Below are 27963 nucleotides of genomic sequence, written 5' to 3' on the forward strand. Positions count from 1 at the left end.
CCAGAGGGGAGTAGCCTTTAACTAAAAAGTGTATAACCGTATACAGAGACACCGCAACGGGACATGGAACCCAGGCAATTGCCTAGGGCATCGAGCTGGAAGGGGCGCCAAGACAGGGTCCTTATCAATAACAAAATGATTGAACTGTTTTAGACACTACAACGTTGATGCATTGGGAAACCCCCACATAGGGCCCTTACTAGGTATTATTGGCTAGTGGCTCTTAAGGGACCTCACGAGACAAGCCGATATTGATCCATATCAATTACCTGAAACCCCCATGGACACTGCAGCGACATGTTTGGAATCCCCCTTATGGGGCCCCGTCCCGACTTGCCGGGTTTTTCTGCCGTACTTTTGATTCACCGAAGCAAATATGAAGTGGGCATATCTTTCTGGGCATGCAAAAAGAAAAAAAAAACAACAACAAGATGAAGACAAAAGAAAACGAGAAAAGTGGTAAGTTCAAATGTGTATCATCTGACATAATTATAAAAGAAAAGTTGTGATGCCACTTTGTCCCAGTCTCACCAGACACACGTTTACTGCAAATTAACAGCTTATTTAAACAGTAATTAAGAGTAGGCTAACTCTCAACTAATTTGTGTTTGTGAGTGACCTTGTCAGTAAGCTGCTGCAAAGCCCAGACAGAGGGAATGAGACAGTACCTTCAAAACCTCAGGGACAGTGGGCTTGCTTCTTGTCAATCTGATGCAGTGGAAATTGCTGAAAAACTGGAAATTGAAAAGAAGCTTCCAGAGAAAAGGCAGAGAAAAGCAGCAAAAATATTTCTGCATGAGGGTGCTGAACAAACTCAATCCAGTCCAGAAGAGGCCTTCAGAAGGGAGTTCTTTCTCCCTTTAGCAGACACAGCCCTCAGAAGCCTGAGTGACAGATTCTCAAAAATGGAAGCTGTCTATGTCCTCTATAGTTTTCTGTTTTCAAAGAAAAACATGCAACAGACAATAAAGAGTGTGTTGGAAAAATTATATAGTTATACTATGACAGAAGAGTCCCTCCATCTTTCCTCTTCTATGATTCAAGCAAAAGTGTTTTGTCTCTGGTACTAGTCTTTCCCATAATATTAACTGGTGAGAAGCACATTTTATGTTCCTTCCCATAACAAGGAATGGGGAGAGAAGCACCTTTTCCCATAACATTGAATGTTCCTTCCCATAATAATGAATGGTGAGAAAAGCGCCTTTTCTCATAACATTGTGTGATCAGCAAGCATAAACAACATAAATAGCTGGAGCACCATTTTGTCGGGAGACAACTCTGAGCGATCTTCCCGACAGGTTGTGTGGATTTGTGCGGACTTGTCTCTTTCTTGCAAGAAATTAATGTTTTGTGTTAATCGTATCCAGCGACTCTGAGCCTAATTTTAAGAGAATTTTTCTAACATAATAGTCCTTCGAGCCGGATTCTAAGTCCTTTCCACCTTCCAGGATCGGAGCTGAAACCGTGCACGGGGGAGTCCAGGATTCCTAACTGAAGTCCTCTCAGCAGAGTTTCTGATAGAGGCTGGCTGCCACCGGCTGGAGGAAAGGTGACAGGATCTATTTTTGAATCAGTGGACAGACTTGCTGGATTCTTCGTTGTTTAACTTACCAGTGGATTTATGGTAAGGAACCCTTTGTGTTACTATTGTTGGCGAGAAATAGTGGGATTTTTAGGGAAAATTTTGATTAATTAACTAACAATTGGTGGAAACTGGAGGCCTTTAAATAAATTGGGGCGTTGCTTCATGCAAGTTGCAAAAACCTGGAGCAAACAATGCATGACATTAGGTGTGTTTCCATCAGCCTGTTTAGATGCGCCTCGAGAAGTATCGCATCGGAAAATTATGATGGAAATGCCACAATTCGAATTAAAATTCCCTGATTCGCACAAATGAAAATACGGTTGATTCAAAAGGGATGGAAACAGCTGTGTTCGTATCAAGTCTGACAGCGCACTTTCACCCCAATCTCTGCTTGGGCAAGGGGATTAACACCTCTTGCTGCCTTCTCCTCATGACAGCCCCTCTAATCGCCAGGACCAACTGGGCTGACAGCTCCAATACCACTTGTCAGATTCTTAATAAAGGTTCAAGTCCTCTTTCCATGGTGATACACTCCGGCTCGGGAAGTAGGTAAAACCTTTACAGGCTGGTTGTCATGCCAACCTGTGGAAAACTTGCGCGAGTTAGAAATTTTCACCAAAGTCCGTACTTTTGATGAAAACACAAGATTCAAATTTCTTTTAATGCGCATTTCCCAATGATTCAAATACCTTTTGGATAGGAACATGACTACTGAGGCAGATGATTTAGAATTAGAGATCAATTATGCTGTCTATACTTTTCCTGACAACGCCTCCACCTGTTAAATGACATGTAAAAACCTTCGGGATCTGTACAGTAATCTTAGCATTGCATTGCTAAGATTAGCATTGCGTCTCTTCTTCACTCTCCCTGTCTCTGTTGCCTCTGGTGAAAGGAGCTATTCAGCATTAAAGCTGATAAAAAAAAAAAAAAAACTACTTGCGGTCAACCATGTGCCAAGAGAGGCTCACAGGACTGGAACTGATTTCAATAAAACATGATGTGCGAAGGTCATTGGACATGGAAGACATCATTAATGCATTTGCACAAGCCAAGGCCCGCAAGCAGAAGTTTTAAAAACAAATTCCACTAGGACGTGGATGTGGAACCAAAGCCCACTATCTTTTTTTTTTTTTGCTTGGTTGTGTTTTTGTTATTCAGAAAACTTTGCACATTTCAGTTGTGTTTGTTATGTTATAAAGTATATTGTATGTAGAGTTTTCTATAGTCTTTGTATTTATGCAATTTTTTACTTTGTGTAACGAGTGGTGTATGGACCCAATTGCAGTACAAAGGAGTCAGAAGACAGTGGTAAAAAGTTCAAGGCTTTACTGAGACTCTGGCAGACAGACAAACGGTTTAGAAACCGGCAAACAGGAATCAGGAGAGGAGAGGCAAAATTCTTGGTCAGGGACAGAAGGCTGGGTCGAATTACCAGGAGGCAGACGAAGCAGGGAATCAGGGACAGGCGAGGTCGGTACCGGTAAAGCTGGCAGGAGAACGCTGGAAAGACATGCATGGCAAAGAACAATCTGGCAAAGGATAGAGTGTAGCTGGTGACTATATGCTGGGCTGATTGCATGTGATGAGAGGCAGCTGTGTGCACAGGTGAACTGATGAGGTGTGTGTGGCTGACAGGCTGAGTGGGGCAGAAGCAAGATCAATGGAAAATTACTGATGGTTGGATAATTAAACTGTGACACTTTGGTAATTTAAAATAAAAGATTTCTGGATTGAATGATCTTCCTGGTGTTTTTTTTATTGGAGGGCCCCCATAGTCACTCTTGCCTAGGGACCCCAAGGTGACTAGAATATCCCCTGACTGTATAAGTTCCATAAAACCAGTGAAGTTAAAGGTGAGCAAGTCCATAGTCTGTGTGAGAAGACTACAGGAATAAATAACTCCGTGCAGCACATCAAAAAATAATTTATCTTAAGAAAGGAACCCACGATAAATAAATCCAGCTTTTTTTATTTGTTTGCTTGTTTGTTGCTATGTTTTTTTGCTATGTTTGCTATGTATGCATATATTTTGTTGAGGTGGTGGTGGTGAAACAGCTGCTGAAGGTGAAGCAAACCTTGCGGTGATAACGAACCATCTTGCTGTGCTGTGGTCAACGGTGACAACAGGAGCAGTGTTTCACTGACTGGACCAGTTGTTCGGCTTAACTCCATTCAAACTGGTGGGCTGCTGAAGGGAGAAATATGAGGAATAACTGTTTTAAAGCTAACCGGGAATTAAGTGGGAGTGCTAAATGTTTCAGCGAAACCCAGATTGTATTAAATACTGAAACAGATGGGAAAATAAATTTAGTTTTGAAGGAGATTTGAACATTGTAAAATGTGCAGAATTAGTGACAGAGCAGGTCATAAAAACAGAAATAAAAATAAAATTAACAGCCTCATGCAGGCTCAGGCCTGGCTCACTGAGGCACACAAGAGGAAATCAGGGAAAGAGAAAAAGGAGCAACAAAAAGAAGTGTTGGTACTAATAGATGAAGAGGATGTAAATGTGGTATATATGAGGAGGAATCCAAACAATCTTCTGGGGCCAAAATCTCCCTCTGCACCGGCAAAAGAAGCTTATAACCCCTCAGAAGCTACAGACGGGATTATACCCCAACCTAGTTTCCCACCTTTGGATTCGTTGTATCCAACAGGAGAGTTAAAAAAGATCCTTAAGAGGAATGAGAAACATTTAACCACGTCAGGGAAAAATTTTAGTTCTGCATGGAAAGTGTACAGTCCACCTGTGGTGGGAAACTCAGACAGAGAACACACTGAAACTTATCCCATGATCCAAGTGCCCAATCCCAGAGCAGGGAATGACATCATGTATGTCTACCAACCATGGACAGCTGATGATGTGAGAAAGGCAGCTGAGGGCATACCACATCCAAGAGTGAATGTTGGAGAGTTTGAGGATGGTGTAAGAAGAGCAGCGAACTCAGGTGTGGAATTTAATACAAACTCAAGACTTTCAATGACTCCAACATTCTTTTGTGGGGATGGTCAGTGTGGAAATACCAGATGGGGGATTTCTACATCAAAGAAGAGAAATCCACACCAACCTTTGGCCCATGAAAGCATTTTGGGAGAGTTTTCTCAGCGCCTCTTTCCAGCTTAATGCTAACTAAGCCGAACCAACAAACAACCCTCTTTAAGAGAGTATTGAAGAAAATAAGCCCAGGACACTTCTGACCCTATATGGTTCAAAGTAAACAATGGTGACAGTTTGCCCTGACTCCGACTCAAGCCAGAGACAGTCGCTGCATGGACCTCTCAAAAGGATCTCACCCAGAATCACTTTTTAGCTGAATCTTGAAACTTTATTAAATGTGCTTTATATCTTTGGGCAAGTTATTTCAGGTTTTCAGTGAAATCCCAAGCTGCATTTTAATACCTTTTTCACAATCATACTTGGAAGCATACGGAAGAAGTTATTATTTTGGAAAATGACTAATCGGCATATGGAGCCACATTGCCCCCGAGCGGTCGTAGTTCTGAATAGTTAAACCCAAAACGAAGCCAACAACGTTTATATGACATTTATATGAAGTAATCTAACTGTTAACCAATGCTTCAGCTGTTTCTTATTGTATTCTGTGTTTAACACAGGAAAATAACATTGTTTGGTTCGTTATTCATACGTCATAACTGACAGATATCCATCTGAATTTTGAGACTCATAATCATCATGTTACATTGTTTTTTATGTCTTTATGTCATAAGTTTATGCTATATCTTTACCCTTTATATCTTAACAAGTTGTGGTGTTTTCAAAATCCTCTGAAAAAATGTTGATGAAATGCAGGAATGAAGAAACCAGCTTCCTTTGTTTAATCCAAAATCTCTTACGGCTAGAATTAGCTCCTATTACAAAACACGTCCAGGCGGACGTCACAACAGGTTTAGGCATACCATTGGCTGAAAGGGTAGCGTAAGCCTACGTCATGCCCCGCCTCCGCTAGTCAAACTCCGGAAACCGCGACACAAAGTAAGATTGACTCATGAAGAACAGAGAGTTTTAAAATTGATGGAATGAGAGTCTTTGAAAATGGTAGGAGAGGCAGATGAGATGAAAAAAAAAGGTCTGAACAAAGACAGAAAGAGAAGATGAATGTAGTAGAAAGATACGTTTTTGTTAGTCCGTCATCCTGTCTCCTTTCTATAACATGTTTTTAAACTCTGCTGCTGCAGCATCTTCACCTATTTTTGATCACCAAAAGGAGCCAGCGTTCAGCTTGTCAACCTTTTTGTCAATCTTTTGTGAATTTAAGTTCACCTCATCAGAGTTGGTCAGCAACCAAAACCAACTCCACCCTTGGACAATTTTGTCATTATTTGCGGTGAATTCCTACACACCACCCGTTCATCTTCTGAACCATCAGAAGCCACCAGAAGTCCCTCCGGTGCAGGAGAGCGACCGGTCCAGGCCACTTTAATTAAAGTCCCCAAAAGTGACCCAAAACGAAGGCTGTGAGATGCGGAACCAGGGGAGACCCAGTTGGATCCGCTGGCGATTACCTGTGGTTCGGAGCTGACCTAACCGTAAGATCTGCCCTGTTCTTACATTTCAGATGGTATGCGGTGGGTGTCGAGAGAAATCACTGTTAAAATGATAAATTATTCCCAGGTGTTAGCCTCTACCTTCAAACAGCAACCAACCCAGCTATTTGAATGATTCCGGTATCCATCCATCCCCTCCCCTTAGTTCTTTTCAATTCACCAAGTGTTTCTTATGTAATCATCCATATTCAAAGCATTTCTCCTGTTGTCTTAAGGTTCATGTCTTTGGTCACTTTAATAAATGGTTCATAAATATATCAATAATTAACTGGTTGTGTTGTATGTTTTCTTTACGTATTATTGAGTCCAACCAAACGAGAATTCACGAGTAGCGACTATGAGACTGGAATTTATTAATTATTAATGAATAATTAATTATTCATTTAACATACCAGAATCGTAAGATTCTGTCTTTTTCCTTCGATTGAAGGTGGTGCCCTAAAACGAGGTAAAATAAGGCTTATTCTGATAGTGAGAACTTTCTGATAAATCCTTATATCTTATCACATTACACAACAGGTGTGTCACAGTTTATGTTTTGATTATTGTTATGTTCAGTTTCTTTGTTATGTTCTTGTCATGTTTTTTCCCAGCCACTTAGTTTCATTCATGTCACCTGTTTCATTGTCATCAGCTGCACTCACTAATCACCGTCCTCGGTATTTAGTCTCCCAGTTGGTTCATGTCCATCGCAGAATCCTCACCTACCCTTCATGTCATGCCACAGAAAGCTAAGTCTGGTTTCCTGCCTCAGTCTTTGTTCAAAGTATTTATTTATAGTCTTGTTTATGTTTCTTAGTCTTGTTAAATCACAGTTTAAGCATTTTTGATTATCCGGCTCAGTCGCGCTTTCTGTTTTTGCCTTGGAATAAACCTTTTTTGAGTTTGAAAGAACTGAATCTGGGTCCTACCTTCACCCCCGTTCCGTGAGAAGGTGTCACTACAGAAGTTTGTGTAATAGCTACAGGCTGAATGGAATAGAGATGGAGAGATCATTGAGAAATGTGATAGGAGTAGATTGGTGTATGATCCGTGGGGACTGGATTCCCACTTGGACTAATGGAGAGGTGTTGCAGTATGGTACAGTAGATCTACATAGTAGACTTGATGCATTGTTGAAACAAGCCCAAATTAGATACACGAAACGTGCTGATTGGACTTAGATTAACAGGTGCATGCAAAAGTAAGGGGAAGATGTAGATCTATATTATCACAGACTCAAGGAGGTTTCTGACATCCACAGTGGAGTAAATCCACCTGATCATGGGGATAATGACTCTCCTTATGAACAACAGCTGAAGGGCTGTTTGCCACAGATAAGCAGCTTTGTGACCAAGCACATGGTAAATCACCTTACTGCCAGGTAATGAATTTAAGGGACTGGGCCAAACATACAGAGGACCATTTTAACAACAAAAAGAAAAACAAGAAGGGACTAGGGATGTAATGATATGGAAATGTTCATATCTCGATTACATTGACCAAATTATCACGGTTAACGATATTATCGCAATATTCTCAATTGCTGTACAAATGTCCGAAAAACACATACATTGAAATAATTTCACGAAATCTTGTCATTTTCTTTAAAACATTAGAAGCCAAAATATTATCAAAATGAAACTTTCACATTAAAAGGGCAGGCAACTAGCACAGAGGGAGAGTTTATTATATAACTCGCTGTCAATATCAACTGACGTTTTTAACTCGCTATTATAAATATCGCCATATGTTCTTCCTAACTTTAATGAACATGTTTACATTAGTTTACGCCTTACATTGTGTTGGCTCCGCTCAGTTGAGCACACAAAGCCAACAATAAACTGGAAGCCTTCGGTTTCATTTTATTTGGAGACACTTAGCAACACAGCTGCTAACCTGGCTAGTAGCTGCTCAGCTAGTAGCTCCTAAGAGTCTCATAATGAAAACGGAAAACGTTGTTGTATTTTAGGAGGATAGATACTGCTCGAAACTTTGGTATACATCATTGACAAGTTATCAACAAGTTACACAATCTTCCTAAAGCCGATGTCCATTAAATGATGTATTTGAACCAGTCCAAAGTTCTTGAAAAAATAGTTGCAGTTCAACTTTGTGATCATTTACATAGAAATAATCTGTTTGAAGAGTTTCAGTCAGGATTCAGAGTGCATCATAGCACAGAAACGGCACTGGTGAAAGTTACCAATGATCTCCTGTTAGCTTCTGATAGCGGACTTGTTTCTGTGCTTGTCCTGTTGGATCTCAGTGCTGCATTTGATACGATCGATCACAGCATTCTGTTACAGAGACTTGAACATGTTATTGGGATTAAAGGAACTGCATTAGGCTGGTTTAAGTCATATTTATCTGATAGATTCCAGTTTGTTCTTGTAAATGAAGAATCTTCCTCACACGTTGGAGTAAGTCATGGAGTTCCTCAGGGTTCTGTGCTTGGACCGATTCTTTTTACTTTATACATGCTTCCATTAGGTAACATTATCAGACAGCATGGCATAAATTTCCATTGTTATGCTGATGATACTCAGCTGTACTTATCTATGAAACCAGATGAAACCTACAGGTTGGTCAGGCTACAAGCCTGTCTTAAAGACAAAGACCTGGATGACTCAGAACTGTCTGCTTTTAAATTCAGACAAAACTGAAGTTGTTCTCTTTGGACCTGAGCGCTTCAGGGAGAAATTGTCTAGTTATATAGTTACTCTAGATGGTATTTCCTTGGCTTCTAGTTCTACAGTGAGGAACCTTGGAGTTATTTTTGACCAGAATTTATCATTTGACGCACATATAAAACTGGTTTCTAGGACTGCCTTCTTTCACCTTCGTAATATTGCCAAAATCAGGAACATCCTGTCTCAAGGTGATGCAGGGAAACTAGTTCATGCATTTGTTACTTCAAGATTGGACTACTGTAATTCCTTATTATTGGGCTGTCCCACATATTCATGTTTCATGTTTCTCCAGTTTTAACTTCTCTTCATTGGCTCCCTGTTAAATTCAGAATAGAATTTAAGATTCTTCTTCTCACATATAAAGTTCTTAATGACCGAGCTCCATCATATCTTAAAGATTTAATTGTAAGATATTTTCCTAACAGAGCACTTCGCTCCCAAACTGCAGGTTTACTTGTTGTTCCCAGAGTTTCTAAAAGTAGAATGGGAGGCAGAGCCTTCAGTTATCAGGCCCCTCTCTTGTGGAATAAGCTGCCAGTAAATGTCCGGGAAGCAGACACCCTTTCCACTTTTAAGATTAGGCTTAAAACTTTTCTTTTCGATAAAGCTTATAGTTAGGGATGGCTCAGGTAATCCTGAAACATCCCATAGTTAAGCTGCTATAGGCTTAGACTGCTGGGGGACCTCATCTGTCACACCTTTCCTCACTTTGCTCTCTTTTTTCCCCCTGTTTAATTTCAAAATTGATTTTATGTACATGTGACATTATTGTGGTTATTAACCTATGTTTCCCTGTTCCAACAGATATCCTTTGAATGGCGTTATGGTGTTTTTCCCCCCTCTTTTCCCTCTTTTCTGTCTTCTCAAACCCCAGCTGGTCGAGGCGGATGGCCACCCTTCCTGAGTCTGGTTCTGCCAGAGGTTTCTTCCTGTTAAAAGGGAGTCGTTCCTCTCCACAGTTGCCACAGGCACGCTCAGGACGGGAGATTGGACTGAAGACACATTTCGGTGCAATCTGTTGGTTTCCTTAGCTAGGATATTAATTTTTTGAATTGGCTCTATATGAATTAATTGGATTATGATTACAATGAATTGAATTCCAATTGGCTTGGATTGGACTATAGTACTTAAGTGCCTTGAGATGACAATTGTTGTAATCTGGCGCTATATAAATAAAATTGAATTGAATTGAATTGAATAGAACATGTGAACGGAGCTGAGCGGTAAGAATTTCCACCTTTAAAAGGTGCTCCTCACTCTGCTGCTTCTCTGTAGAAATTAATCACGTTCCCACGGGATGACTCAATCCCTGCCTCTTTTCCCGCGCCAAGCCAGCTGTGAACGGGAGGGGCGAGGGAGAACAAGAAAACTTTGGCAGGTGACGTGTCTAATTCTTCTAGAGCTTTAATATCATTTATACCTTCTGTATATTGTTACTGACAATATAATCAGAAAGAAGAGTTACTCCCATACTTGAGTATGAAGAAAGCAAATTATATAGAAATGATTAAATAACAATGGTAGAATATGAAAATAGATGAAACAGTTAAAACTGTTAAAAATTAAACACATCATGACGTGACCAGTGCATTTTTCCAGTCTTGCTAACCACTTAAACCACTCTTACAGGAAAAGTCACATTAATCAATTTACACATGCGTCCTGGTCTATGCAGCTTTTCTCTACACGTTTCATCAACACCATACACTCCTTTCAATCAATAGACCCTTTTCCGCCACCGGAACCTCAGGACATTCACACTATCAAAGTCACTTCCAGTAGACAGTTAAAACCCAGAAATGTTTTTACACCAAAAAGTCTTTTTAGCATTCCCTTAAAATGTCACAATGAGCGCACAATTTTAGATAAAAACTTGGACAGTATTCTCCTTACGGAAACATGGCTTGGCATCGATGCACCTGTTGTTCTCACTGAGGCTTCACCACCAAATTTTAATTTTCTATTAGCGGAGGCAAAAAAGAAGGGTCACTGCATTAATGTCGCAAATCACAATGTCCTCAAACAAAGTTCATTTTAACAGTTACTCATCATTTGAGCATCATGCCTTTGTTTTTACCACCCCGGTATTCCACTTCTTTTATCAGTGAAATTTCTGAACTACTATCAATCATTCACACCACCTACAACAGGATTTTAATAACTGGTGATTTTAACCTACACGTTAACACCTCGGACCCAGTATCCAGAGAATTTTTAAACCTCTTAAACTGCTTAGATTTTAAACAGCATGTAGTAAGTACGTACGTAAGTAAAATTTATTTATATAGCACTTTTCACAGAGGAAAAAACTCCCAAAGTGCTTCACGTAGCACCGTCAAGGTATCAAATTAAAATCATGAAACAGGTACACACACAAATAAAATGAAAATACAAAGACAAAACCAACAGACAGAAACAGTCAAAATAACACTACGACTCCTTAAAAGCCAGCCTGAACGGGTATGTTTTTCAAAAATGTCCACGGTAGCTAAGTCTCTCAGGTACTGAGGAAGACTATTCCACAGCCTGGGTGCGACAGACTCCTCTGGTTATGCACCTGGTTCAAGGCACAACCAGAAGACCCAGGTTGGCAGACCTGAGAGACCTGCTAGGGACATGAAGGCAAAGAAGTTCAGACACGTAATCTGGTGCCTGACTACGAAGCGCTCTAAAAGTTCAAATCAAGACTTTAAAATGAATCCTAAAACTAACCCGGAAGCCATTGCAACGAGGCCAGGACAGGCGTTATAAGGCAACTCCGCCTAGATTTAGTCAGCAGCCTGGCCGCAGCATTCTGCACTAACTGCAAACGCTTAATAGCTGCCTTGCTGAGATATGTGAATATGGAGTTGCAGTAGTCCAACCGAGATGACACAAATGCATGAATTATCAATTCTAGCTCGGCCTGCAACACCATGGTTCTTAGTTTGGCAATGTTTCTGAGTTGGAAGAAACAAATGCGAGACAAAGAATAAATGTGTTTGTCAAAACTCATAAGCTGGTCAAAGATAATGCCCAAATTTCTCAGGGAGGAACATACATTGACCTAACGTACATATTGACCTAACGTAGTCCTTCACAGCAGAAATACAACTGTCTGGCCCAATAATGAGAACCTCAGTTTTTCTGGTATTTAACTGGAGGAAATTGTTGGACAGCCAGACCTTAATAGCTGACAAACAGTCATGCAGCACATTCACACCATCGATTCTTTTGGGGTTAAAAGAAAACTGTAGCTGAATGTCATCAGTGTACATGTGATAAGAGATGCCCTGGAACTGACTTATGATTTCAACAAGAGGCAACATGTACAAAACAAATGAAATAGGACCTAAAACCGAGCCCCGAGGCACTCCACATGATAGAGGAGCGGACGAAGAGATAAACGGGCCAACAGCTACTGAGAAGGTTCAACCAGAGAGGTACGAGGCAAACCAGCCAAGGATCCTGACTGAGATACCAACATGGTCCCTAAGCCTGTCAGTAAGGATGCCATGATCCACAGTGTCAAATGCTGCACTGAAGTCAAGCAGCATAAGAACAGTACATTTACCGGTGTCAGACGCCATCATGATGTCGTTAGATACTCTAAGAAGACCTGTTTCAGTTGAATGCCTTGGCAATAACCGGACTGGAATTTGTCAAAGATCCTGTTCTCATTCAGAGCAGAGATGAGCTGATTAGCCACAGCTTTCTCCAGGATCTTTGACACAAAAGGCAACTTAGAAATGGGCCTAAAGTTTTGTGGAGAAGATGGATCCAGGTTGGGCTTTTTAATAATTGGTTGAACAATGGCCTGTTTACAATAAGAGGGGAAACAACCAGAGACCAGTGAGTAGTTAACAATATTGAGCAGAGCAGGACCAACTACGGCTGACGGCTTTGCTTTGCGGTAAGACGTATTGCATCACTTCCTGTTGCTTTGTGTGTGCACTGAGACAGTTCTCGCTCCTCTTGAACTACTAATAATCACCTTATTTCTCCCTATAATTTACACATCTTGCATAGTTAACTCTATCACATACTTGTTATATTCTAACGCTCACTCTTACAGATCTTTAGTTTTTATTTTTCACTTTTTAGCGGTGTGTCTGGTTCTCTAGCTTAGCATGGCTGCCAGTTCTCTTCCTCTATCTCCTGCTTTCCCCTGCTCCATGTGTCAGATGTTTAGTTACTCCTCTGCCTCCTTTAGTGGTAATGGTACATGTAACAAATGTAGTCTTTTTGTAGTTTTGGAGGCAATGTTATCTGAATTGGAAGTTCGGCTCTGCACTGTTGAAAACCACCCGATAGCGAGCCAGGCCCCTTTAGTCAGTGCGGAGCCACCTAGCGTAGCTAGCTCTGTTAGTCGTCCCCGAGCAGATCCCGAGCAGCCGGGACTTAAGAGTGGCTGGGTGACTGTCAGGAAGAGGAGTCATAGTCCTAAAGTCAAGTTTCAGATTTTCCCCACTCAGCGACACATCCGCTGAGGACAAAACCCTGGTAATTGGCAGCTCTATAGTCAGAAACGTGGCATTAGAGACACCAGCGACCATAGTCAAATGCATTCCAGGGGCCAGAGCGGGCGACATAGAATCCTATTTAAAACTGCTGGCTAAGGATAAACGTAAATACGGTAAAATAGTTATTCACGTCGGCGGTAATGACACCCGGTTACACCAATTGGAGGTCACTAAAATTAATGTTGCATCGGTGTGTAATTTTGCCAAAACAATGTCGGACTCCGTAGCTTTCTCTGGACCCCTGCCAAATCTGACCAGTGATGACATGTTTAGCCGCATGTCCTCATTCAATCGCTGGTTGTCTAGATGGTGTCCAGCAAACAACGTGGGCTACATAGATAATTGGCAATCTTTCTGGAGAAAACCTGGTCTGATGAGGAGAGACGGCATCCATCCCACTTTGGAAGGAGCGGCTCTCATTTCTAGAAATATGGATGAATTTATTAGTCATCCAAAAACATGACAACCCAGGGTTGAGACCAGGATGCAAAGTTGTAGTCTTACACACTTCTCTGCGGCTTCCCACCTGATGCTGCCCCCCCCCCCCCCCTCAATCAAAAAACACAAAAGGAGCAAATGCTCTTGTGCAAAAAAAAATTAAAACAAAAACTTTAACTGAACAAAAACATCAAACTATTAAATGTGGTTTGCTGAATATTAGATCTCTCCCTTCAAAGTCTCTGTTAGTGAATGATTTGATCTGTGATCATCATATTGATATATTTTGTCTTACAGAAACCTGGCTGCAGCAGGAGGATCATGTTAGCATTAATGTATCAACTCCCTCTGACTATTTAAATGTTCACGTTCCTCCAACCACAGGCAGAGGAGGAGGAGTGGCAGCTATCTTCAGATCAGAGTTACTAATCAGTCCTAGACCCAAGATTAGTTTTAGCTCTTTTGAATCTCTGATTCTCAGTTTTTCCCAACCAAAGTGGAAATCACAAAAACCTATTGTGTTTGTTGTTGTGTATCGTCCACCTGGCCCTTATTCTGAGTTTCTGTCTGAATTCTCAGAGTTTTTATCCCAGTTAGTGCTGAGTACAGATAAAGTCATTGTAGTGGGTGACTTTAATATTCATGTAGATGTTAAAAATGTCAGCCTAAATATTAACATTAATTCTATATTAGACTCTATTGGATTTTCTCAAAGTGTTCACAGACCTACTCACTGCCTTAATCATACCCTTGACCTTGTGCTGACTTATGGCATTGAGAGTGAACAATTAACAGTGTTCCCTCATAACCCTGTCTTGTCTGGCCATTTTTTAATAACTTCTGAATTTACATTACTTGACAACACGGTTTCAGAGAAGAATTCTACATATAGAAGGTGTCAGAGAATGCTGTAACCAGATTTAAAGAGTTGATTTCATCATCCTTTTCTTCACTGTCATGTGCTGATATGACAGAGGACAGCTACCTAAATTTTACTCCAGTAGAACTCGACTCTCTTGTTGACAGCACTATAGTTTCAACGCGTACAACACTGGACAATGTTGCCCCTCTGAAAAGGAAGGTAATCAGTCAGAAGAGGTTAATTCACAGCTGGGTGCGTTAAACCAGACTGCAAGAAAGCTGGAGAGACAGTGGCGTTCCTCTAATTTAGAAGAGTCTCAATTAGTCTGGAAAGATAGTTTGATAACGTATAAGAAAGCCCTTCGTAAAGCTAGAACTGCTTATTATTCATTATTGATAGAAGAGAATAAGAATAATCCCAGGTTTCTTTTCAGCACTGTAGCCAGGCTGACAAAGAGCCTGAGCTCTGTTGAGCCATGTATTCCTTTAACTCTCAGCAGTGATGATTTCACGAGATTTTTCATCAATAAAATAGTTTCTATCAGAGAGAAGATTAATGGAATCCTTCCCACTATTATCACTGATGTATCATCAAGTAGAGCAGCTTTAGAAGTATCTTTAGAACCTGATTTGTATTCAGACGACTTCTGCCCAGTTGATCTTTCTGAGCTAACAACAGCAATAGTCTCTTCTAAACCATCAACTTGTATGTTAGACCCAATCCCAACCAGACTGTTCAAGGAGGTTTTCCCCTTAATTGACACTTCCATATTGGATTTGATCAATCGGTCTTTGTTGACAGGATATGTACCTCAGACTTTTAAGGTTGATGTAATTAAACCTTTACTTAAAAAACCTACTCTTGATTCAGAAGTGTTGGCTAATTATCGACCTATATCCAATCTCCCTTTTTTGTGTAAAGTTCTTGAAAAAATAGTTGCAGTTCAACTTTGTGCTCATTTACATAGAAATAATCTGTTTGAAGAGTTTCAGTCAGGATTCAGGGTGCCTCATAGCACAGAAACAGCACTGGTTAAAGTTACCAATGATCTCCTCTTAGCCTCTGATAGAGGAGTTGTTTCTGTGCTTCTCCTATTGGATCTCAGTGCTGCATTTGATACGATCAATCACAGCATTCTGTTACAGAGACTTGAACATGTTATTGGGATTAAAGGAACTGCATTAGGCTGGTTTAAGTCATATTTATCTGATAGATTCCAGTTTGTGCTTGTAAATGAAGAATCTTCCTCACGTTGGAGTAAGTCATGGAGTTCCTCAGGGTTCTGTGCTTGGACCGATTCCTTTTACTTTATACATGCTTCCATTAGGTAACAGGAGACAGCATGGCATAAATTTCCATTGTTATGCTGATGATACTCAGCTGTACTTATCTATGAAACCAGATGAAACCAATAGGTTGGTCAGACTACAAGCCTGTCTTAAAGACATAAAGACCTGGCTGTCTCAGAACTGTCTGCTTTTAAATTCAGACAAAACTGAAGTTGTTCTCTTTGGACCTGAGCGCTTCAGGGAGAAATTGTCTAGTTATATAGTTACTCTAGATGGTATTTCCTTGGCTTCTAGTTCTACAGTGAGGAACCTTGGAGTTATTTTTGACCAGAATTGATCATTTGACGCACATATAAAACTGCCTTCTTTCACCTTCGTAATATTGCTAAAATCAGGAACATCCTGTCTCAGGGTGATGCAGAGAAACTAGTTCATGCATTTGTTACTTCAAGATTGGACTACTGTAATTCCTTATTATTGGGCTGTCCCACATATTCTTTGAAAAGCCTCCAGCTGATCCAAAATGCTGCATCCAGAGTTCTGATGAGAACTAACAGGAGAGATCATGTTTCTCCAGTTTTAGCTTCTCTTCATTGGCTCCCTGTTAAATTCAGAATACAATTTAAGATTCTTCTCCTCACATATAAAGCTCTTAATGACCGAGCTCCATCATATCTTAAAGATCTCATTGTAAGATATTTTCCTAACAGAGCACTTCGCTCCCAAACTGCAGGTTTACTTGTTGTTCCCAGAGTTTCTAAAAGTAGAATGGGAGGTAGAGCCTTCAGTTATCAGGCCCCTCTCTTGTAGAATAAGCTGCCAGTAAATGTCCGGGAAGCAGACACCCTTTCCACTTTTAAGATTAGGCTTAAAACTTTCCTTTTTGATTAAAGCTTATAGTTAGGGATGGCTCAGGTAATCCTGAAACATCCCATAGTTAAGCTGCTATAGGCATAGACTGCTGGGGGACCTCATCTGTCACACCTTTCCTCACTTTGCTCCCCCCCCCCCCCCCCCCCGTTTAATTTCACAATTGATTTTATGTACATGTGACATTATTGTGGTTATTAACTTGTGTTTCCCTGTTCCAACAGATATCCTTTCAATGGCGTTATGGTGTTTTTTCCCCCCTCTTTTCTGTCTTCTCAAACCCCAGCTGGTCGAGGCGGATGGCCACCCTTCCTGAGTCTGGTTCTGCCAGAGGTTTCTTCCTGTTAAAAGGGAGTCGTTCCTTTCCACAGTCGCCACAGGCATGCTCAGGACGGGAGATTGGACTGAAGACAAGTTTCGGTGCAATCTGTTGGTTTCCTTAGCTGGGATATTCATTTTTTAATTGGCTCTACATGAATTAATTGGATTATGATTACAATGAATCGAATTCCAATTGGCTTGAATTGGACTATATTACTTAAGTGCCTTGAGATGACAATTGTTGTAATCTGGTGCTATATAAATAAAATTGAATTGAAATTTAATTGAATTGAACTAGCAGGACCAGCAGATTCTAAGACTTTTTTCAGTAATGATGTGGGTAATACATCTAATGGGCTGGAGGAGGTCTTCATACCATTCACTAGCTCAGTTAACTGTAACGGGGAGATGGGCACAAAATGATCAAGTATTGGCTGCTGCTTATATGGGTTGGGGAGAAGTGCAGTAGGAGGGCTGATGCTTGCCCTGATGATGGCGACTTTGTCAACAAAAAATTACAAGAAGTTATTACAGTCGTCCTCAGAGAACACAGGAGCAACAGGCAATCTTTAGAATAAATTCGGTGGACTAGGAGACCCTTGGATTTCCACAGGCGCTCTGCATGCCGACAACTACGTTCCAAACAACGGATGTTCTCATTCATCCAAGGATTCGGGTTTACGGCGGCGACAGAGCGAGGTTTTACAGGAGCAATATAATCTAAAATAGATGAACAGTGCAGGTTGAAAGTGTCAACTAATGAATTGACATCAGAATCATCAAGAGACGGCTGCACTGCCCGGTTGATAAAACAAGAAGAAAATTTGTCAGCAGAGAGGTCATTTCACATTCGTGAATGCTTGACGCGCTTGTTGGCTGGGTAGTCAGAATTAAAAGACACATTACAAAGAATACAATCATGATCAGTGACAGGCAGCTCCTCAGAAATCACACTGTCAATCATGAGACCGAGTGTAAAAACCAAGTCAAGAGTATTTGATGTGTGACAAAAGTTAAAAGATTCAGTTACCTCCAGAAAATTAGCAGCAATGTGGCTAGTAGAGACATTTCTGTCACGGTTTATGTTCTGTTCCATGTCTTGTCTCGTCATTTCCTGTTTTATTTTGAAAAATCACTGACCTTGTCCTCTCATTTCAGGTATCTTGCCCTTCCTCCCGTGTCAAGCGTCTCATTGTCTTCCCTGATTCCCAAGTGTTTCAACCTGTTCCCCTTGGTCCCTCATGTGTTGACATCTTAACAGCAATCTTAAGTCAACGCTGGACTCAGTGGCTCCTCTTTTAACAAAAACAATTAAGACAAAACCTACACCGCCATGGCGAAATGAGGAAACAAAGAAACTGAAAAGAAACTGCAGGAGTGCTGAAAGGAGATGGAGAAAATCCAAACTAACAATTCATTATCAGATTTTACGGCAACAAATCAAAACCTACAATAATGCAATCAAACTGGCAAGAATTTCCCACTTCAAAAAACCGATCTCTGACAATAAAAACAACCCCACATTTCTCTTCTCCACCATTGATCTTTTAACTAAGTCATTTTAGCAGATCCCATAAAACAAAAACAGATACTCTCTGTGAGGACTTTGCAGACCACTTCAGGAGTGAAATTGATTACATCAGATCCAGTCTTTTATCTCAACAGTTTTAGCCGTCACCACACCTGGATCATTGCTTTTTCTGAGGAAACACTGGAGAGTTTTTCCCTGGTTGATGCGAGGACACTTGGTTGAGTCTTCTCCCAGGTAAACCCTACAACCAGCCTTTTAGACCCAATTCCCACACCGTTTTTTAAACATTCTTTGAGGAACAGCCTTTAATCATTGTGAACTGCTCTCTCCAGATGGGTGTCTTCCCCACCTCTTTTTAAACAGCGGTGGTGAAGCCCCTTCCGAAGAAGAGCCATTTAGACCCAAACATTCTCACCAATTACCGGCCTGTGTTCAACTTACCATTTTTAAGTAAAATACAAGAAAAACTGTTTTTAACCAAGTAAATGATTTTTTTTAAACATGAACAAAATTTTTGAGAAGTATCAGTCTGGTTTTAGGAGGAACCACAGTACTGAGACAGCCCTCTTAAAGATTTTAAATGACACCAGGGGCAACTTAGATAATCATAAACTCACAGTCCTGGTACTACTGGATCTTACCGCCACCTTCGATACAGTAGACCATCACATTTTATTAAACAGACCTGAACCTGGTCAGCCTCTCTGGTACTGTTTTTAAATGGTTTGCTTCCTACCTCACAGATCGATACTTCTTTGTAAGTATGGATACATGTTCCTCAGGAACCCATGAGATCAAGTGTGGGGTTCCCCAGGGGTCAATTTTAGGTCCAATTCTTTTTAGTCTTTACATGCTTCCCCTCGGGGGTGTCATCAGGAGGCACGGCATCAGCTTTCATAACTATGCTGACAATACTCAACTGTACATTGCCATGTCTCCTGATGACACAGGGCCACTTGATGCCCTTTTTGACTGCATTTTAGATATCAAGTCATGGATGGCAGCGAACTTCTTACAGCTCAACCAGAATAAAACCGAGGTTTTAGTCAATGGTCCTGAAGGTCAGAGAGAGAAACTTCTAACAAATTACACAATCCTAAACCAACAAAAACTGCAAAAAATCTGTGCGTGATTTTTTACTCTAAGCTTAGTTTTATTCCACATATTAAAAACATAAAGATAGGTTTTTACCATCTTAAGAAGATAGCCAGAGTCCGCCCATTTCTCTCTCAGGCCAGCACAGAGGTGCTGATGCATGCTTTTATCTCTTCTCGTTTAGATTACTGTAATGCTCTCTGGTCTTTCAAAAAAGAGTATTTTTAATTTTCAGCTACTCCAGAATTCAACCGCAGGAGTGCTGACGAGGACCAGAGGGCGGGAGCACATTACACCAGTTTTAAAATCGCTCCATTGGCTCTCTGTATGCTTCAGGATCAATTTCAAGGTTCTTTTACTCGTTTTTAGATGTCTTAACGGTCTTGGGCCTTCTTATTTATCTGACTTACTTTTACCACCATCACAGACCCTGAGGTCTTCCGGCACTGGCCTTTTAACTACACCACGTGTTCGATTGAAAACACACAGGGAGGTGGCTTTTAGTTATTATGGCCCTCAATTGTGGAACAACCTGCCGAAGAACCTCAGGGCCAGAGACACTGTTGCTTTTTTTGAAAAGCGGCTCAAGACTCACCTTTTTAATCAGGCTTTTGTTTGATTTTATTGATTCTTTTTATTCCTTTTAATCAAAGTTTTTATCACATTTAATTTTTGTTCTACATTATTTTAATTATATGTTTTAAACCATGTTTTAGTTAGACGTTTTAACTCCATGACTTAGTTAGATAATTTAACTATCTAGCTGAAAAGCTTTTTATCTGTTAGTCTTTCAGTTTTTAGCTCCAGTGTTTCCTCATGGGGGCCTACCACACTGGGAGCTGCTTTTGGTCCACTGAGGGGGTGCTGTTCTGTGGACTGCTCTGGCCCGGGTGGCTGGAGGACTCTGCACCTTGTTATGGGGCCTCTTGTCTGCCCGGGTCGGGACTGTCTCTGTGGTAGCTCTCCCTGTGGTAGTGGGCCGGGAACCCTCTCAGTGTGCCCCAACAAGCCAACCACCCCCCACCCCCTCCCGCAAAGTAGCTCTTTCCTTGCCTTAGGTCTCATGTCTCTGTCTGGTAGGTGCAGTGGGTCTGAGCTTGTGTGTGAGTGTTTGTGCGTGCATGTGTGTGTCTGTTTGTCTCTGTGTCTCTCTGGGTATTTATGGGGGTGGGAGGGTTGGTATGTTTTATCATTGTTGTTTTTAGCCTCTGTGAGGCACTTTGTGTTGCTTTTAAAGCATGAAAGGTGTCATATAAATAAAATTTGATTTGATTTGATTCTAGGCTATCATAAACCACTCGCACATAGCATTTAACATAATGGAAGCAATATGGGGCTCATGACATGTCAAAAGCAGAAGCCATAAATTCACCACTGACCTCCCAATTGGTAGACCAGTCATCCAACTAACAAACAACAGGGTCCACAATAAGAATGGTGCTTTATAATACAGCTGGCTCACTTTAGTAGTCGGCCATAATAAATGCCCTTTAAGGATGTTATTGTGGACAAAATCACCAACCTCAGATCCTTCCTGTTCTAGTCAGAGCAACTACCAGACAACAATGTGCATTTAAATGAGCTGTTTTCACAACAGAAGTCAGTAGCAGTTAACGTAGGTGTGACTGCTTTAACTTGTAGAGGAAATAGAGCAGCAAAGTCTCTGTCTCTTGATCTTCTTCACCAGGGGCCTCACGTACAAAGACTTGCGTGGATTTCCCACTGAAACATGGCATACGCTCAAATCCAAATGCCCTTCAACGTGCAAAAATATCCGAATGTATCAATGTGTGCGCACACATGAATCCAAGCACATTTCGTTTGTACATCCCAATCAACATGGAATTGAGTGCACATGTCGGAGTGCCCGACTCCTCCCTGTCCACACCCCTACTCACACCTGCGATTCCTCTCTCTGCATGATCAGAAAATAAAGAAAAAAGAATGAGTAAGACGGGAAAAAAGAAGAACTTAATGGAAAGCTACTTTCTGAAGTGGCGGCACGCAAAAATGTGCTCTTTGGCACGCTGTCCTACGATATAAGCAGCAAACGTAAGAGGAGTGGGTGGGAGAGCGTAAGTGAGGCCTTCAATGCTGTGGGGTCTGAGAAGCGCACATAAGCAGAGGTGAAAAAGAAGTGGTCCGATATTAAGGTGGATTAAGCTCCGATTACATTAGGAAAACCGGCTCTGCTTCAAATTGCGCTTCAATGTTGGCCTGTTAAACTGCATTGTGGGAATTCGATATACCTGCTGAGATGCAGATAATTCCGTCCCACTGGGCTGGCATGGCTCGGCTCAGGGTCGACTGGCACAGTCCCAATCGGTTGGCCAGCTCCCTCTGGAATGCCCCGGTTGCTTAAACCCCAGTGTGCACGTCACCTGTGGCACAAGCAGCGCATGGCTCCTCGCTGAGTTGTGCTCCAACACCGGCCGCAACTCTGTGCACAGTTCCAGGAGGATTGCCCTCAAAACGACTGCTGAGCCAGTTGTCATCATGTGCCAGCAAATCCTCTCTGTCTCTGAACACAAGCTCTCTTCCAATTGCACCATTTACAATGTCTTCCAATACCGCTAAAGGAGCCATTGTTTTTAATGGTATGCACTGCACCACTCTGCACATGCTTTCATATATATATTTATATTTATATATGTATATGTAATTGCAGACACATGGATGTGTTAATTGTTCATCAGTGTTAATTGTTCATGTGTCTCAGATGTGCACATCACTCAGTCTGAGGACAAATTGTGTTCACATTTTTTTATCATAACAGTTTCCCAACATCACCTCTAAGTGTCGCCAAAGAATCAACAGCTGTAGAAGAGTGCGTACACTAGTCCTGAAGTGGGCGTGACGTTTTTTTGTGTCTGGCCCAATCCCTACGTTAGGGCGTGGTTCGGGGTGCTTTAGCCAGATCCTGTGTTTACACACCTGGCTCCAGTCTGTCAGCAGGGAACACAAAATTGGCTTTATCCACAACTTAGACCTGTTCTGGAACCGCCCCTGACTGTATAGCAGAGACGGTCTTCATCCAAATAAGTTGGGAAGCCCTATGCTTGCTGCTAACTTGCAGCCTACGGTCAACCACAGTTGCAATTGACTGTCTTCATAGTACAACCTTCATCACAACCAACCTGATTCCTCTTCCCCGCCTGCGTTCACAACAAGCACTCTCCCATCACCAGCTCACTACCGTTCTGTTGTGCAGAATGATCATACCACTATTCAGTCCTGTCCCTCTCCTATTCTTGTCCATGTCACCGACAGACACCACGTCAATCACGTCTATTCACTGTTCAATCACCATGGACCTAGCTCTCGTTCTCTCCCCTGGCGTGGAGTGAAACTGGGAAATGTGCAGCCTCTGAGCCGCCCCGTTAGGCACTGAGGAGCTTGAACTTGCCTTAGGTCTGGGTGCCTGGCCATGTCTCTGTCTGATAGGTGCCGTGGGTCTGAGCTTGTGTGTCTGTTTGCCTCCGTGTCTCTTTGGGTATGGGGGTGGGAGGGTTGGTATGTTGTATATCATTGTTGTTTTTAGCCTCTTTGAGGCACTTTGTGTTGCTTTTAAAGTATGAAAGGTGCCATATATATCAAATTTGATTTGATTTGAACTTTGCGTGGCTTTATTAAATACCAGGTTACTAGTCAGCAAAACGTTTTTATTGAAAGACTTTTTCACTTCACGGGATTTGAACTTTATGCTCCTAACAGAAAATTGGTTTCGCGACGGTGAGTACACACCATTTTCTGAACTCCTCCTGGCTGTTTATTCCTCAACTTTCTGCTCTCTCTGTTATGTTTGTGGTTCTTTATCACCCTCCAAAATTTAATAAGGTCTTTATCTGTGACTTTGCAGTTTTTCGGTCAGGTGCCTCTGTGAAATACGATCATTTTCTTATTTCTGGATATTTCAGTATACATGTCTGCTGTAGAACAAGACCACTGGTCGCTATTTCTTAAACCTCATCGAATCTTTTAATCTTGCTCAATGTGTTAAAGACCCGACTCACGAGAAAGGGCACATTTTAGATATGGTTTTATCATATGAGTTATCTGTGACCGTTAATGAAATCTGTGAATCATGCCTGTGCTTTTTACTGTTTCAATCCCTTGTTTGAGGGCAAAAACCTGTGCTTCTATGCGTTGTCTGCGCACAATTACTCCTCAAACTGTATCACGGTTTTCAGCCATGTATAATGACTCTAATATTTTTGGTGATATACTTAGCACTCTGGATGATAATCACGTTTTCAAAACTGAAGACCTTTTAAGCAATTTTAATTTTACTGCACGGATATCCTCGATTCTGTTGCATCTTTTAAAAGCAAGCAGCTTAATAACTCCACATGTGCTCTCAGGTGCTCGTGTCGGCTCACTGAGAGAAAGTGGAAAAAAGATAAGCGACATGTCTCTAAAGAAGCTCTTCGTGAAAACCTGTCCGTCTTCTAAAGTGCCATTAAAGCTGCTAAAATGGATTATTTTTCCAGTCTTGTCTCTTGCAATAGTCACAAGCCCCAAGTTATTTTTAAAATTTTGAACTCCCTTGTAAACTCTTGTGATAACTCTCCAGTTGTTTTCTTTGCTCTTAGGCCACCTGCCATCTCTTCTGCAGGCCCTAGCTCCGACCTCACTGTTCCTTGTTCACATGCTATTTGTGATCAGTTTAAACCTAAATCCCTCCCCCTCATCTGTAACCTATAAACGGTTCTTCAGACAGCATCCCCTCTCGTCTTCTTAAAGAAGTATTCAGTACGGTGGGCTCGGATATACTTTTATTTATTAATTCCTGTCTTAGCTCTGGATGTGTTCCAGCTGCTCTCAAGGATGTTGTTGTGCAGCCTCTTATCAAAAAGAAAAACCTGGATCCCCCTGTGCTGTCTAACTTCAGGCCTAACTCTAAACTGCCATTTTTATCCAAAATTTTAAAGTTATTTTTATTCAGATCCAGTAATTCCTAGTGGCCAATAATATCTATGAGAAGTTTCAGTCTGACTTTAAACCATCACATAACACTGAGACAGCACTGCTGAGAGTTTTTAATGATCTAATGGTAACCGTTGACTCAGGAAACCTGGCTATGATAGTGCTCCTTGATTTGTCTGCTGCTTTTGACACTCTGGATCATGGGCTCCTCCCAGCACGACTAGAGCAGTGGGTGGACATTACAGGCTCTGCTCTCTCGTGGTTCCAGTCTTACTTGACCGATCTGAGTTTTTGTGTGCAGCTAGGTGAATTCACCTCATCCTCAGCCCCTCTTACTTCTGGGGTTCCCCAAGGCTCCATCCTCGGGCCGATTCTCTTCTTGTCATATATGGTGCCATAAGGGTCAATTTTCAAGAAGTATGATCTTTCTTTTCATTGTTATGCTGATGATGTTGAGATCTATCTGCCTTTGACATACAAATCCAATGATTCCGTAAAGACATTGAATTGAATTCAGTTTTATTTATATAGCGCCAAATTACAACAAATGTCATCTGAAGGCACTTAAATAATACAGTCCAATTCAAGCCAATTGGAATTCAATTCATTGTAATCATAATCCAATGAAACCAATTAATTAATTTCAAAATAATCTAATTCATTCATATAGAGCCAATTAAAAAAACAATATCCTATCTAAAGAAACCAACAGATTGCACCGAAACTTGTCTTCAGTCCAATCTCCCGTCCTGAGCGTGCCTGTGGCGACTGTGGAAAGGAACGACTCCCTTTTAACAGGAAGAAACCTCTGGCAGAATCAGAATCCGGAAGGGTTTATAGAGTATAGAGCTTTATATATGAGGAGAAGAATCTTAAATTCTATTCTGAATTTAACATTGCCCACTGGCTGGTTCCATGGCTGTACGGCTTTGCTTTGCGGTAAGACGCATGGCATCACTTCCTGTTGCTTTGTGTGTGCACTGTGACATTTCTTGCTCCTCTTGAACTACTAATAATCACCTTATTTCTCCCTATAATTTACACATCTTGCATAGTTAACTCTATCGCATACTTGTTATATTCTAACGCTCACTCTTACAGATCTTTAGCCTTTATTTTTTCATTTTTAGCGGTGTGTCGGGTTCTCTAGCTTAGCATGGCTACCAGTTCTCTTCCTCCATCTCCTGCTTTCACCTGCTCCGTGTGTCAGATGTTTAGTTACTCCTCTGCCTCCTTTAGTAGTAATGGTACATGTAACAAATATAGTCTTTTTGTAGTTTTGGAGGCAAGGTTATCTGAATTGGAAGCTCGGCTCTGCACCGCTGAAAACCACCCGATAGCGAGTCAGGTCCCTGTAGTCAGTGCGGAGCCACCTAGCCTAGTTAGCTATGTTAGTTGTCCCCGAGCAGATCCCGAGCAGCCGGGACTTAAGAGTGGCTGGGTGACTGTCAGGAAGAGGAGTCATAGTCCTAAAGTCAAGCCCTTGGTTCACCATCAACCTGTCCACGTTTCAAATAGATTTTCCCGACTCAGCGACACACCCGCTGAGGACAAAACCCTGGTAATTGGCAGCTTTATAGTCAGAAATGTGGCATTAACGACACCAGCGACCATAGTCAAATGTATTCCAGGGGCCAGAGCGGGCGACATAAAATCCTATTTAAAACTTCTGGCTAAGGATAAACGTAAATATGGTAAAATAGTTATACACATCGGTGGTAATGACACCCGGTTACGCCAATCGGAGATCACTAAAATTAATGTTGCATCGGTGTGTAATTTTGCCAAAACAATATCGGACTCCGTTGTTTTCTCTGGACCCCTGCCAAATCTCACCAGTGATGACATGTTTAGCCGTATTTCCTCATTCAATCGCTGGTTGTCTAGATGGTGTCCAGCAAACAACGTGGGCTACATAAATAATTTGCAATCTTTCTGGAGAAAACCTGACGAATTTATTAGTCATCCAAAAACATGACAACCCAGGGTTGAGACCAGGATGCAGAGTTGTAGTCTTACACACTTCTCTGTGGCTTCCCACCTGATGCTGCCCCCCCCCAATCAGAAAACACAAAAGGAGCAAATCCTCTTGTGCAAAAAAAACACCATTAGCATTAATGAATCAACTCCCTCTGACTATTTAAATGTTCATGTTCCTTGAAGCACAGGCAGAGGAAACATGAGAAAAGGAGAGAAACATGATCTCTCCTGTTAGTTCTCATCAGAACTCTGACTTCAGCACTTTAGATCAGCTGGTGGCTTTTCAGAGAATATGTGGGACAGCCCAATAATAAATAATTACAGTAGTCCAGTCTTGAAGTAACAAATGCATGAACTAATTTCTCTGCATCACCCTGAGACAGGATGTTCCTGATATTAGCAATATTACGAAGGCAGTCCTAGAAACCAGTTTTATATGTGCGTCAAATGATAAATTCTGGTCAAAAATAACTCTAAGGTTCCTCACTGTAGAACTAAAAGCCAAGGAAATACCATCTAGAGTAACTATATAACTAGATCATTTCTCCCTGAAGCGCTCAGGTCCAAAGAGAACAACTTCAGTTTTGTCTGAATTTAAAAACAGACAGTTCTGAGTCATCCAGGTCTTTATGTCTTTAAGACAGGCTTGTAGTCTGACCAACCTATTGGTTTCATAGATAAATACAGCTGAGTATCATCAGCATTGCAATGGAAATTTATGCCATGCTGTCTAATAATGTTACCTAATGGAAGCATGTACAAAGTAAAAAGAATTGGTCCAAGCACAGAACCTTGAGGAACTCCATGACTTACTCTGATGTGTGAGGAAGATTCTTCATTTACAAGAACAAACTGGAATCTATCAGATAAATGACTTAAACTAGCCTAATGCAGTTCCTTTAATTCCTTTAATTGTAATGACGAGTCAGTTATTAATGTCATGGAAAGTACCAAAGGTTAGTGTCGAGTCACGCATCAATGCAAAGATAGTAAACAGGAAATATGGATGTAGAGGGGAGGTCAGGAGTAGTGGGAAGGACTATTACATGAATAAAGGTTTTAAAAAAAAGACAGGACAAAGGGCCCTGCCACGGGTAAACTAATTGATTAAGACATAACGGTGGAAGATTAGGGAAAACACGCCATATGAAAGGAGGGGCCCCGGGGAGGAGCATCCACAGGCCCAACTTGTATAAAAGAGGGGAACTTTCAGAGGGGTTTTCAGACTTAGCCCGGGCTACTTCTCATGTATGGTCGAATTGTAACTCTGCAATAAAACCATCATTGGACCGCGAACCAGCTGAATCTGTCTCATCTTTGACA

This window comes from Leuresthes tenuis, unplaced genomic scaffold (genome assembly GCF_036924035.1).
Source record: "Leuresthes tenuis unplaced genomic scaffold, fLeuTen1.0.hap1 SCAF_10, whole genome shotgun sequence".
Classification (NCBI taxonomy): domain Eukaryota; kingdom Metazoa; phylum Chordata; class Actinopteri; order Atheriniformes; family Atherinopsidae; genus Leuresthes; species Leuresthes tenuis.